The sequence below is a fragment of the Castor canadensis genome, chromosome 1, assembly GCF_047511655.1.
Source record: "Castor canadensis chromosome 1, mCasCan1.hap1v2, whole genome shotgun sequence".
Classification (NCBI taxonomy): Eukaryota; Metazoa; Chordata; class Mammalia; order Rodentia; family Castoridae; genus Castor; species Castor canadensis.
The window spans coordinates 43,976,518-43,989,124 of record NC_133386.1 but is presented as its reverse complement, the minus strand read 5'-3'; the positions used below and the strand labels follow the sequence as shown (position 1 = coordinate 43,989,124).

At 35.6% G+C, this 12,607-nt stretch overlaps 1 protein-coding gene and 1 non-coding gene across 2 annotated transcripts in view; both read right to left on the bottom strand.

Moving 5' to 3' along the window:
* Man1a1 (mannosidase alpha class 1A member 1) overlaps positions 1 to 12,607 on the bottom strand; it is a 163,699-nt gene that overhangs the window by 85,553 nt on the left and 65,539 nt on the right. The gene's annotated exons all lie outside the window — the stretch shown is intronic.
* On the bottom strand, positions 4,217 to 4,327 carry LOC141416373 (U6 spliceosomal RNA). The gene has a single exon (XR_012441115.1). It is a non-coding gene; the product is annotated as a U6 spliceosomal RNA (small nuclear RNA).

Sequence of the window (12,607 nt, the reverse complement as noted above, 5' to 3'; positions counted from 1 at the left end):
TTTATTTAAAACAGGTATTTAAATTGCAAAGAAACACAGATACAAATCCTCTCATCCCCAATATAAACACATACAACATGCCTAGCACAATATTGTAAGACACATACCCTAGAATGATCAACAAGAAACAAGACTTTGCGAGTCACTGTAAGAAGCCCTAGTATGTCTGTCCCAATCACAGTTCCCTCTGACATTTATTATTTTATATCTTAATGATTTTATCAATCAACCCTGAATCATTAGGAAGTATATAGTCAGGCTCACTTAAAAATTATGCCTTCTAGGAATGTACCTCAGCATTATAAAGGCTATATATGACAAACCTATAGCCAATATCATACTTAATGGGGAAAAACTGAAACCATTTTCCATAAAATCAGGAATAAGACAAGGGGACCCTACTGTCCCCACTCCTGTTCAACATAGTCCTGGAATTCCTAGCCAGAGCAATAAGGCAAGAAGAAGAAATAAAAGGAATACAAATAGGTAAAGAAACTGTCAAAATATCCCTATTTGCAGATGACATGATCTTATACCTCAAAGACCCAAAAAACTCTACCTAAAAACTCCTAGACACCATTAACAGCTTCAGCAATGTGGCAGGATACAAAATCAATGTACAAAAATCATTAGCTTTTTTATACACCAACAATGAACAAATTGAGAAAGAATATATGGAAACAATTCCATTTACAATGGCCTCAAAAAAAAAATCAAATACCTAGGAGTCAATTTAACAAAGGATGTGAATGATCTCTACAAGGAGAACTACAAACCCCTGAAGACAGAGATCGAGGAAGACTACAGAAGGTGGAAAGATCTGCTGTGCTCATGGATTGGTAGAATCAACATAGTAAAAATGGCTATACTACCAAAAGCAATCTACATGTTCAACGCAATTCCCATCAAAATCCCAATGACTTTCATCATAGAGATTGAAAAATCTACCCTAAAGTTCATTTGGAAACACAAAAGACCACAAATAGCCAAGGCAATACTCAGCAAGAAGACAAATGCTAGAGGTATCACAATACCTGACTTCAAACTATACTACAAAGCAACAGCAATAAAAACAGCATGGTACTGGAACAAAAACAGACATGAAGACCAGTAGAACAGAATAGAGGACCTGGATATGAATCCACACAGCTATGCCCACCTTATCTTTGACAAAGGCACCAAAAACATACGATGAAAAATAGACAGCCTCTTCAACAAATGTTGCTGGGAAAACTGGTTGTCTGCATGCAGAAAACTGAAACTAGATCCATGTTTATCACCCTGTAGTAGTATTGACTGAAAATGAATCAAGGACCTTAATATCAGACCCAAAACTCTAAAGCCAGTACAGCAAAGAGCAGGGAATACTCTGGAAGCAATAGGTATAGGCAAGGACTTCCTCAATAGAACCCCAGCAGCCCAGCAACTAAGAGAAAGGATGGACAAATGGGACTACATGAAATTAAAAAGCTTCTGCACAACAAAAGAAATGATCTCTAAACTGAAGAACCACCCATAGAGTGGGAGAAAATATTTGCTAGCTATACATCAGACAAAGGACTGGTAACCAGAATATACAGGGAGCTCAAAAACCTTAACTCCCCCAAAATCAATGAACCAATAAAGAAATGGGCAACTGAACTAAACAGAACTTTTTCAAAAGAAGAAATCCAAATGGCCAAAAAACACATGAAAAAATGCTCACCATCTCCGGCCACGAAGGAAATGCAAATAAAAACCATGCTAAGATTCTACTCCACCCGTTAGAATAGCTATCATCAAAAACACCACCAACAACAAATGTTGTCAAGGACTTGGGGAAAAAGGAACCCTCATACACTGTTGTTGGGAATGTAAGCTATTACAACCACTCTGGAAAACAATATGGAGGTTTCTTAAAAAACTAAACATAGATCTGCCATATGATCTAGCAATCTTACTCCTAGGGATACAACCAAAGGAATGCAACTCAGATTACTCCATAGACACTTGCACACCATGTTTATTGTGCACTATTCACAACCAGCCAAGTTATGGAAATAGCCAAGATGCCCCACTACTGATGAATGGATTAAGAAAATGTGGTATTTATACACAATGAAACTTTACTCAGCCATGAAAAAGAATGAAATCTTGTCATTTGCAAGTAAATGGAGAACATCATCTTAAACAAAGTTAGCCAGGCTCAGGAGGCCAAAAATCGTATGTTCTCCCTCATATGCAGACTTTAGACCTAAAACAAATGTGGTGATATTATTTGACATGGGTCACACGCTAAGGGGAGAACGTATACAAGAGGAATAGAGAAAGGTAGGAAAACCCAAAACGTGAAAGTGTTTGATGTGCCCACTGTAGAGGAGCTAATATAGTAACCTTAAAACAACAGAGGTCACTATGGGAAGGTGACTGGGAAGTAGTGAATAGGTCTGGTAGAGATGAATCAATTTGGGTGTGCAAGGAAGCAATGCTAGGAATCTCTCTGTATAGCTATCCTTATCTCAACTAGCAAAAACGCCTTGTCTTTCTTATTATTGCTTTTTTTTTCTTTTATTATTCATATGTGCATACAAGGCTTGGGTCATTTCTCCCCCCTGCCCCCACCCCCTCCCTTACCACCCACTCCGCCCCCTCCCTCTCCCTCCCACCCCATCAATACCCAGCAGAAACTATTTTGCCCTTATCTCTAATTTTGTTGAAGAAAGAGTATAAGCAATAATAGGAGGGAACAAGGGTTTTTGCTGGTTGAGATAAGGACATTGACTCACATTGATTTCCTGTGCATGTGTGTTACCTTCTAGGTTAATTTGTTTTCATCTAACCTTTTCTCTAGTTCCTGGTCCCCTTCTCCTATTGGCCTCAGTTGCTTTTAAGGTATCTGCTTTAGTTTCTCTGCGTTAAGGGCAACAAATGCTAACTAATTTTTTAGGTGTCTTACCTATCCTCACCCCTCCCTTGTGTGCTTATTATCGCTTATGTCTACTCTTCAACAAAATTGGGAGAATAGGGCAGAACATGTTCTGCTTGGAAACAAGGGGGAGGGAGTAATAGGGAAAGGGTGGGGAGCTGGGAGGAGAGATGGCCCAAACAATGCATGCACATATGAATAAATTACTAAATAAACCAAAAAAATTATGCCTTCTAAGCCTCTAAAATGATACATTGCCTGTTTTTCCCTTTCTTTTCCTTACAATTTATAAGGACAAACTGAGGTCATTTGAACTGTAAGAGACACACTCTGCTTTCCTGGTTGCACATGCATAGTAGAATTTGGTACATTTTTTATGTCTGCACTTCTGATAAATCTGAAGGTGGATCCAGAGACCTGATTCCTTTGGCAAGACTCTAGGTGATACACTCTCCTAACAGGAGGCATTTATGTGGTTTGCTCTTCTTGGAGACATTAACAACTACTGATGATTATGGCCTAGATCTGTTAATTAATCATGGATTGCAAAAATGGGTGATTTCCTACTTGTTATTATTATTTCACTTTCATTTATGAGCATGAAAAATTCTATCAAGACACTCTGCTCATCTATTCGATTACCAGTGACATAGTTCACACAGGAAAGCCAAGATAAATGTTTGATTTTGCTTCCCTGTCGTTCTTTGAAGGTTATCAACTATTTTCACTTTTTAATGTCATTATGAACTTAACAATTTAAACACACTTAATGGTTTCAATCTGCTACATTTCTAATTTTTAATGAAACTCGAAATTCTTATCTTTGGCCAGTGGAAGCCTCTTCAAGTCGATTTCTGAGTCTTTTAATATTACTCTAGGGGCCCCTGTTAGCTTCTCTGTTACCTTGTTTGTTGAGATGCTTCACATTAATTTTACACATTTCCAGTTTCAATCATTTCTCTGAGAAGCCCTGATTAGTGGGAAATAAGAATTTAAGCTTGAATCTGCATGCTAGGGATGCTCATAGCTACTGACTTCATCATTGTTTCTGGGTATTTTCAAAAGCCAAACCATATGCATATTTATATATTACATATATTTGAGATAAAATATGTTGTATGTTTATGCTAATATTTTAATTAAAACTCAGAACTATGGTTTTGTCTTTGTAACATCTTTACCATAAAATTCACTCATTTAACATGTACATTTTAGTGGGTTTAATATACTAGCTTTAAACGGATTCACCTTATCACTCCAGAAAACAAACACATGTTCTTTAACAGTTCTTCGTCACTTGCCTCCAGACTCAGACAATCACTAATTTACACTCTGTTTCTATGTCATCCTTGTGCAGGGACCATGCTAATCTTCTTTACTGAATCATTCCAGTTTCAGTTTATATGTTGCTGAAGTGGGCACTACATTCTGTCTCTAAGGATGTGCCTATTTCAGACATTTAACAGAAGCAGAATCATACAATATGTTGTTTTTGGGTTATCTGAAGTATTCTGTGGTAGATTCATCAGGAAGGGCCCCTGGAGAGAATAGTCCTAAATTTTTGTAAGCTGATAATAGTTTATAACATTTTTTTTAGTGGTACTGGGGTTTGAACTCGGGGCTTGCATGAGCTCTATCATTTGAGCCACTCCACCAGCCCCTTTTGGTGTTAGGTAGTTTTTGAGATAGGGTCTTGTGAACTATTTGTCCAGGAATGGCATCAAACCATGATCCTCCTGATCTCTGCCTCCTTAGTATCTAGGATTACAGGCATGAGACACCACTGCCCAGCTAAGCTGACAATACTTTGCTTGTGTCCTTTACAGTGTCAGTTTTCCTGGGCATAAAATCCTTCTTTCTCATTCTCACCACAGCTGCCACAAATGGGTTAGTCATTAGAATGGGAGAGATATTGTTAATGGAATGCAATCTGTACTCATAGGGTAAGAAGGAGACAAGACTGTGGCTGCTAGTAAAGAACTAGTCTAGGGCTGGTGGAGTGGCTCAAGTGGTAGAGTGCCTGCCCAACAAGCATGAGGTCTTGAGTTCAAACCCCAGTACTGCCAAAAGAAATAAAAAAAAAAAAAAGAACTAGTCCATACACAATCTTGATTATTTCTACAGCACTTTCTTGTTTTTCCTTGAAGTGATTTTCTCTATAGCATCTCCTTCCTGCTATTAATCAACCACTTTCTCTTCCATAGAACACAAAGTTTTTCCAGGGCAAGCAGATTTATAACTTCCCAACTTTTTTCATTCCCTGGACTACCTAGACATTGTACATCAACAAACACAATTCTACATTTCACCAGAAGGAGTCATTATGCTGAAGCCCAAAAATGGGTAAGAAGTTTTGCTTATAGGAAGGAAATTTCTCCCACCACACTCCTTTCTCAATTTATAAAATTTTGTGAGTTTAAAAATCAGCATATCAGAGTTCTAGAAAACCAGATTTTAAAAGATATGTAAATTTTTTTTTCATATTTCATTATTTAAAATCAGTGAAAAATTTCTTACTGTATCATAGGGTTTGCTTTAAGTAATGCAGTGAGTCAATAACCAGACTGAGAACCAGAATTCCAGATCCTACAGGCAATGTACTTTCCACTCTATAAAAGATACTTCTTAAGTTCATTAGGTAGATGTTTCCAGTGTAATGACTATTTCAAATAGTCCCCTAAATTAGAAATGGTTTACCTATAGGCAAAATTTTGGCAATTTCTTTTAGAAATACAATTATAAGTAGTGAGAACCTCAGATCATTATATGAAAATCTATTCCAAGTTCAGATTCTCAGAAAAGTAGTTAACATCTCATAACTGGATTGATTGAGGGGCACAGTCAAGTTGAGAAGGGAGAAAGTAAAAGATGATACTGACTTAAAAAAATCACATGTATTGATTCTTCCAAACATTTTTAAGTATTTCAAAACTATAAAAATTTTCAGTATTTCTGTACCTATAACCAAACACTATCATCAATTCATTCCATGTAGTCTTCTAGTCATTTGCTTTGAATTTTTAAAAATGAAACATTGTAAGCTTGAAAAAATACACTTTCTAGTTCCCTTGGGTTTCCATCATGAAGCAAGTACAGATTGTGATTTGTGAAACCTCATGAGTTTCTAGTAGATTGTGTCCTCCCCCTTTATAGTCACTTTCTATACCTCTCAGATAAGGTTTCCTTTCTTGCTGGTTCATTACTGAACAGTTTTTCTCTTTCTGTCTTCTTCCTCAAGCAAGTATGCATTCCTTTTGAAATTTCTTGAGGAAAATTTATTGCTTGTAACAAGAATAAAAAGGTTTTCTGCTATTTCTTCCCTAACATCTTCACTTAGACCTTGCAGGGAAAGACAAAGTCACAGATCGTGCCAAGTGCCTCAGTATCCTCAAATTTCCTTCTACAGTAGTTATTATTGGATTCTATACAATGAGCAAAAATATTTCCACTCTTTCGGCCTTTAAATAGTTGACTGAGGAAAACGAAATGAGATTTCAAGTGTGCAAGTTTTTTCTTAGAATATGAAATATTCTATATTCTATACTGTAGCACATTTTGGGTTGGGGTGTATGTATGTGTGTGCGTGTGTTAAACAAAGAAATCTTGTTATAATAGTCTGCCTCTGTCTTTTCAAACTGCTCTTGCTAATACAAAGCCTAAGTATTTGGGTCCTAGATCATGAAGGGATTTATGGCCAATCTGTTTCCTTAAGCTTTGTGTCACCTCCATTTCCATGTGAACCAAGGATAATATTAACAGCTAGTAGATGTTGTAAATAAACAACCTTCTGAAATGGAAATCTATAAATTGACTATAAAGAAGGAAATTCAATTATCATTAAGTAAAGTCATTTTCTTTGTAAAGCAGATGTCACAAAGGGAAAAAGGTGACTTTCAAGATGTTACAGGCTGGATCCTGGTAAGAAAAGTTTTAAACATTTAAATCTTAAGAGAGGCTACAACTGAATCATGAGTAAGACAAGGGTCAAAAGTTTAGTAATGATTTTTTCCAAGTGTGTTGTGATTTTCCTTTAATATTTTTCTGATCATAAGAATATTACAAGTTCACTATGGGAATTCTGATAAGTATAGAAAAATAGAGAGGCAGGGGTAAAGATCATTTACCAAACATTGTATTTGCAATAGCTCTCTGTGCATTTTGCTTGATGTCTACCATAGCTGAAATCATATCACCTATGGGGTTTGGTATTCTGCCTTATTTATTACACCAATACTTGCCCATGCCATTAAATAAATTAGCAAGCACAAACTTTAATAGCTGCTCAGCATTTCAGGATCTGTTCCACTATTCCCTTACTGTTGGATATTTGGGAGGTTTTCTTATTTGCTAACTGCAGAAAATATATCCATTAACTAGCTATAATATGATTACACCTTAGATTACTTCCTTTGGATAGATTCTCTAATGTAGAATAACTGAAGTCAAAGAACTACTTTTTTTTTGTCTTTTTCTTTCTTTTGCAGTGCTTAAGTATTCTACCACTGGTGAATATCCCTAGCCCAAATAAACACTTTTATTAAGGATCTTCTTATATATCTAATAGTTTAGAACAACCATAACAAGTTACATCCCATCTGAAATGTCTGAGTGTCAGTTTTTTCTCTACCTCTCGCCAAACTTAGTGATTAATATGGTTTTATGTTCTTGTTACTTTGATAGGAATCAAGAGTGAGGGGAGAGAGAAGCCTAAGTGTTGATTATTTATAAAGTGGGGAATTGATGATTCTGCATCTGTCTGGATATGGGAAGAAGCAATGAATGCACAAGTGAATGTGGTAGGAAGTGTAACACCAGGGAGTGGATGGGTAATACTTCAAAGTATGGGAAAGGTTCATTTACCTGAGGGCTAATTAAATCACTATTTGAGGGGGCCTTCTGAAATTCCAGGATGAGAAGCACTCATATGAAAAACTGGGAGATGCCAGATCTCTGGCATCTACCTTAAGAACACTGGCTTGTATTCTCTCTTCAGAACAGTTAGCATAATCAAAGGAAAACATTCTATAAAACATTGATTCACTGCAAATCATTAGTAACTAAGATGAGTGCATATTTTAATCATTTTTGTAATTTCTTTTATGATATGACAATAAATCTGAGCTTTCCTTTCTCACTTTTGCTAAGTGAATAAAATATAAAAAGCAAATAAGAAACTGGACTCCAATATTTTTTCTTCTCAGTCTGGAGAAATTTATTAAAGTGCTGTCAACATGTGGTAGATTTATGAGCTATTTCTAAATGCTTTTTGGAATTCTCTAATTACATAAAAGCATACCAATTGTATTGGTAAGCCTTCACAATTTATGTCTGTTGACAGAGCCAAAATATTTCAGTTTCATTTGAAATGACAAGATATTTTTTTCCCTTTGTATTTATCAGAAAATGATTCAAAATTGAATTATTGAAAATAATTCTAAACTGTGTATATCTACATCATTCAGTCTTCTCAATTACTTTCATTCTCAACATGGCTGACTTACAAAGAAAAAGTAGAATGTATACCTTAATTATCACAGTGTGACACCAAATATGGGTATCAATTTTATTGACATTTTTGAACTATACTTGATGGTAATTCAGAGTAAAAAGAGAGTGTAAAGCTGAAATCATATGGGTGTTGCATGTATATTGTAAGGTTTTTGTTACATGTACACATTGCACAATGAAATACTTTTTACCTACTGATGAAGAGGAGGAAGGAATAGAGAATAAAAACAGAGAAGGAAAACGAGAATGTTTGCAACCTAATGAATTATGCGGAAAAATTCAAGAAGAACTTTGTCTCTTTGTTTTGAAAGAGAATTAAGTACTATGAATAAATAATTTCAAATACGACTTGAATAAAAATCTGTGTAAGTGTATTGACTACATCATAGTTTAGTTTTTATAACGTAGTGTTTGTGGCTCAGGAAGTAGACAGATTTCATGGGTTACAGAAGATGGCTGTTACCTTATTTTGAGGGTTAGATGTTCAATAATGAGCAATAAATAAAAAAAGAAAGGAAGATTGTCATAGTAACCATGGTAACACTGGTTTTGGTAATAATATATGGGGAGTATCATAGACTTTGGAGCAGATAGAGCAGAGTCTAATCCCAGGTCAGTCACTTCCTGCATGGGTAAGGATTAGCTTTTCAGAGCTTCAGTGTATCTATAATACAGAGATTATGTAAGTCTTCCAGTACTGATAGTGTATACCAAGTACACAATAAACCCTCAAAAAATAGATTTTTTTTATCACCAGTATCACCACTGCTGTCCTCCTCCTCCTCTTCTGCATCCCAATTGACAGAAATCAATCATAAACTCAGAACCTTTGGGTGCCTCTGTTTAGAACATGATAATCTCCAAATCTCTAACTACTGCTCCTTTGTGTCACTCAAACTGTGCTCAAACTTGACCTAAGGTCAAGTTTTTTATCCTTCACCCTCCATTACTCTTCACCACACAACTGTACTATATTTTCTTCAGAGCACTTATCATTGTCTGAAATTACTCTGTAAACATATTTAACATTTTATCCACTAACATAAAAATTTCATGAATGCAGGCTCTGCCTAACTTTGTCATTGCTGAATCCTCCAGAGTCTTGGATACAGCCTAGCATGAAATAAATGGTCAACAAATATTTTACTAAGAAAGCATAAGTCATAAGGGCATAAACAGGCTAGTAACTGAGTGCTTGATAGGGTGATAGTGATGATACTCAATTCTTTGGGTTTAAACTCTGAGTTATTATTATTCTATGACTGGTTATAAAGCCTTGGATAGCAGAAACTCAACATAAATGCTAGAGCTGTTATTTGAGTTAATAATTGAACCTAAACAGAACAAGATGGTATACTCTCTACCTGACTAGAGGAACTGCACGAGAGAAAACTCAAGAGATCACCTTGTGCTTTTGGGGTGCAGGGGATTGAACCCAGTGCCTTGCACATACTAAGTACATGCTCTACCACTGAACTAGATTCCAAGATCCCAAAGAGATCACTGTTTATTAATCATAACACCAAGTTCAAACCAAGAACTGAAACAGAAGGTAGCAGTGACTTATAAATTAGAAGAACTATGGCCATGATCATAATAAGAACATCAAAAAACCCCATTAAAAGTAAGATTAGACAAGCAAACGCATCAACCTAAGTAGTGCTTACAAAACCCAGTGTTTATCTTTTCTAACTATAGCTTTCTACCCAATGGCAAGAATGAAAATCAAAGCAAATGTTTAGAAGAAGGAGCTTGGAAACAATTCTTGCACTCTGTGACTATCCATTAAAGCCCTTGGACCTCCTCATTTTGTAGGACCCTAGAGTTTTTCACTGTTTTTTCTATGTCAGAGGAACGAGACACTTCTAATTAAAATAAAGATCAACTGTTAAGTTTAAAACCAAGTGCTGCTCTCAAGGTTAGGTTTCTTTTGATATAATGTAAGTGAATTTTCAGTAAATTAAAATGCTTTGGTTTCAAATGCAAAATTAATGGTGGCATACCCACATATACCTGTGGACGTCTCAGAAAAACATTTTACAATGTAGGAGAAATGGCTTCAGTTATTAAGATGGTTAATCCTGACATTTGCCAATGATCTGTTTTCTTTTTATTTATTTATTTTCAATTGTTTTATTATTCATATGTGCATACAAGGCTTGGGTCATTTCTCCCCCCTACCCCCACCCCCTCCCTTACCACCCACTCCGCCCCCTCCCTTTCCCTTCCACCCCTTCAATACCCAGCAGAAACTATTTTGCTCTTATCTCTAATTTTGTTGTAGAGAGAGTATAAGCAATAATAGGAGGGAACAAGGGTTTTTGCTAGTTGAGATAAGGATAGCTATACAGGGAGTTGACTCACATTAATTTCCTGTGCATGTGTGTTACCTTCTAGGTTAATTCTTTTTGAACTAACCTTTTCTCTAGTTCCTGGTCCCCTTCTCCTATTGGCCTCAGTTGCTTTTAAGGTATCTGCTTTAGTTTCTCTGCGTTAAGGGCAACAAATGCTAGCTAATTTTTTAGGTGTCTTACCTATCCTCACCCCTCCCTTGTGTGCTCTCACTCTCTAAAATGGTTTAAAGAAAAGAACTTAAAAAATATAACTGTAAATCCATGCCACAAAATGATAATTTAAGAAAGCTTTACAAACGAAATCTTTAGAGGACTTACTTTAGAAGGCACCAAATTCTTAAATCATAAAAACTTTAACCAAAGCAAGGTTCATAGATCAAATGATAGTTGTACTCATTAGTAAAATTTAGTTCCTAAAAGCTATCCCAAGCAAGTTCACATCACTACATTTATCCATGTAGGTAAAACTCCACCAGCCATACTTTAAAAGAAAGAGCTCTGCATAGGTACACTTGCATTAAATTAAACTAACTGATGGAGATGCATTTTGTTTACATTTTTAGTGCCAACTCTAACCATGTATGTACTAACTTCTTAAGTATCCAGAGGCATGAATGCTTGTACAATGATTATATATTTAAATTTCATTCTGCACGGACTTTTCTCTGCTTTTTTGTTTTGGCAGCAACTTTGAAAGGAATATATTTTTATGAACTCTGTATAAAGATATTTATATCTTAGGAAATTTAAAAATAAATTTGCAGATGTTTGGTAGTTTTATGACCAATTTTTACATTATATTTTTTCAATTAAAACATACTGCATAATCAGTCATGTAGATAGTTTCTGACAAAAAACCCCCTCAACCACTCAGTCTCATATTTTCCTGGATAATTTTACATTACTTAAAACTGTTCCATTAAAAAAAAATCTCTTCTAATTCATACGTCTTTAACTTCCAGATTGTCCAGCTACCTGCTAAATTGCTGCTGCTTCTCCTGTTTCACTTCAACTAAACTTCAGCAATTTAAATAGTCCATTTCTTTCTAACCACTATTCACCTACATTTTTCCCATCACTATCCTTCACTCACCTTGACCCTCATGGTCCATAATTTCAATAAATTTTGCCAATACCTTAAAATCCTTTCCTTTCCCCAGGCTATCACAACCCAACTAAAACCAATTGCCTTCTCCATTTTTGTATCTGAACTGCTGAGGCAAAGAAACATAGTATTCACAAATTTATTAGACATGGTTTTATTGCAAGTGTGGTAAAATAAATGAAAATAATAAATAAATACTCAAAAGAAATTTCAAGAAGAAAAATTTTAAGTTCTGTGCACATTGCATAGCTCAATGAATGCAGAGAAGCTCTTGGTACTGCCTTATCATCGATCATGTTTAAATTGTTGTGTGATCTGCTGTGTTTTCCTGCCCTTAATTCTATGAAAATCTGCCTCCTGAAAAGCAAATGGTGCCTAAAATGTGGGATAAACGTTAAAATGCTTAATTTAAATGATAAAGTGGAAACTTCAGGTTTGTTGAAAGGTGGTTGTATCTTTTTTTACTAGCATACTATAGTTGTACTGGAGGAACACTGTAACATCTACAAAAGTGCCCACAATATATTTTAGTTATACTCACCCTCCTTCCCTCCTTCTTAGAACAGTTTCAACTGGTCTCATGTTCCATTTCCATACATCAGTATAATATTTCCACAATCAAAAGGCAGTATCCTTTAGAGGAACTTGAGCAATGTTACGGAAATACGAATCAAGCATGCACAGCATTGAGATGAAGAGCATGAACTAAGATCTAATTTTGGGTGAGCAGCAGTA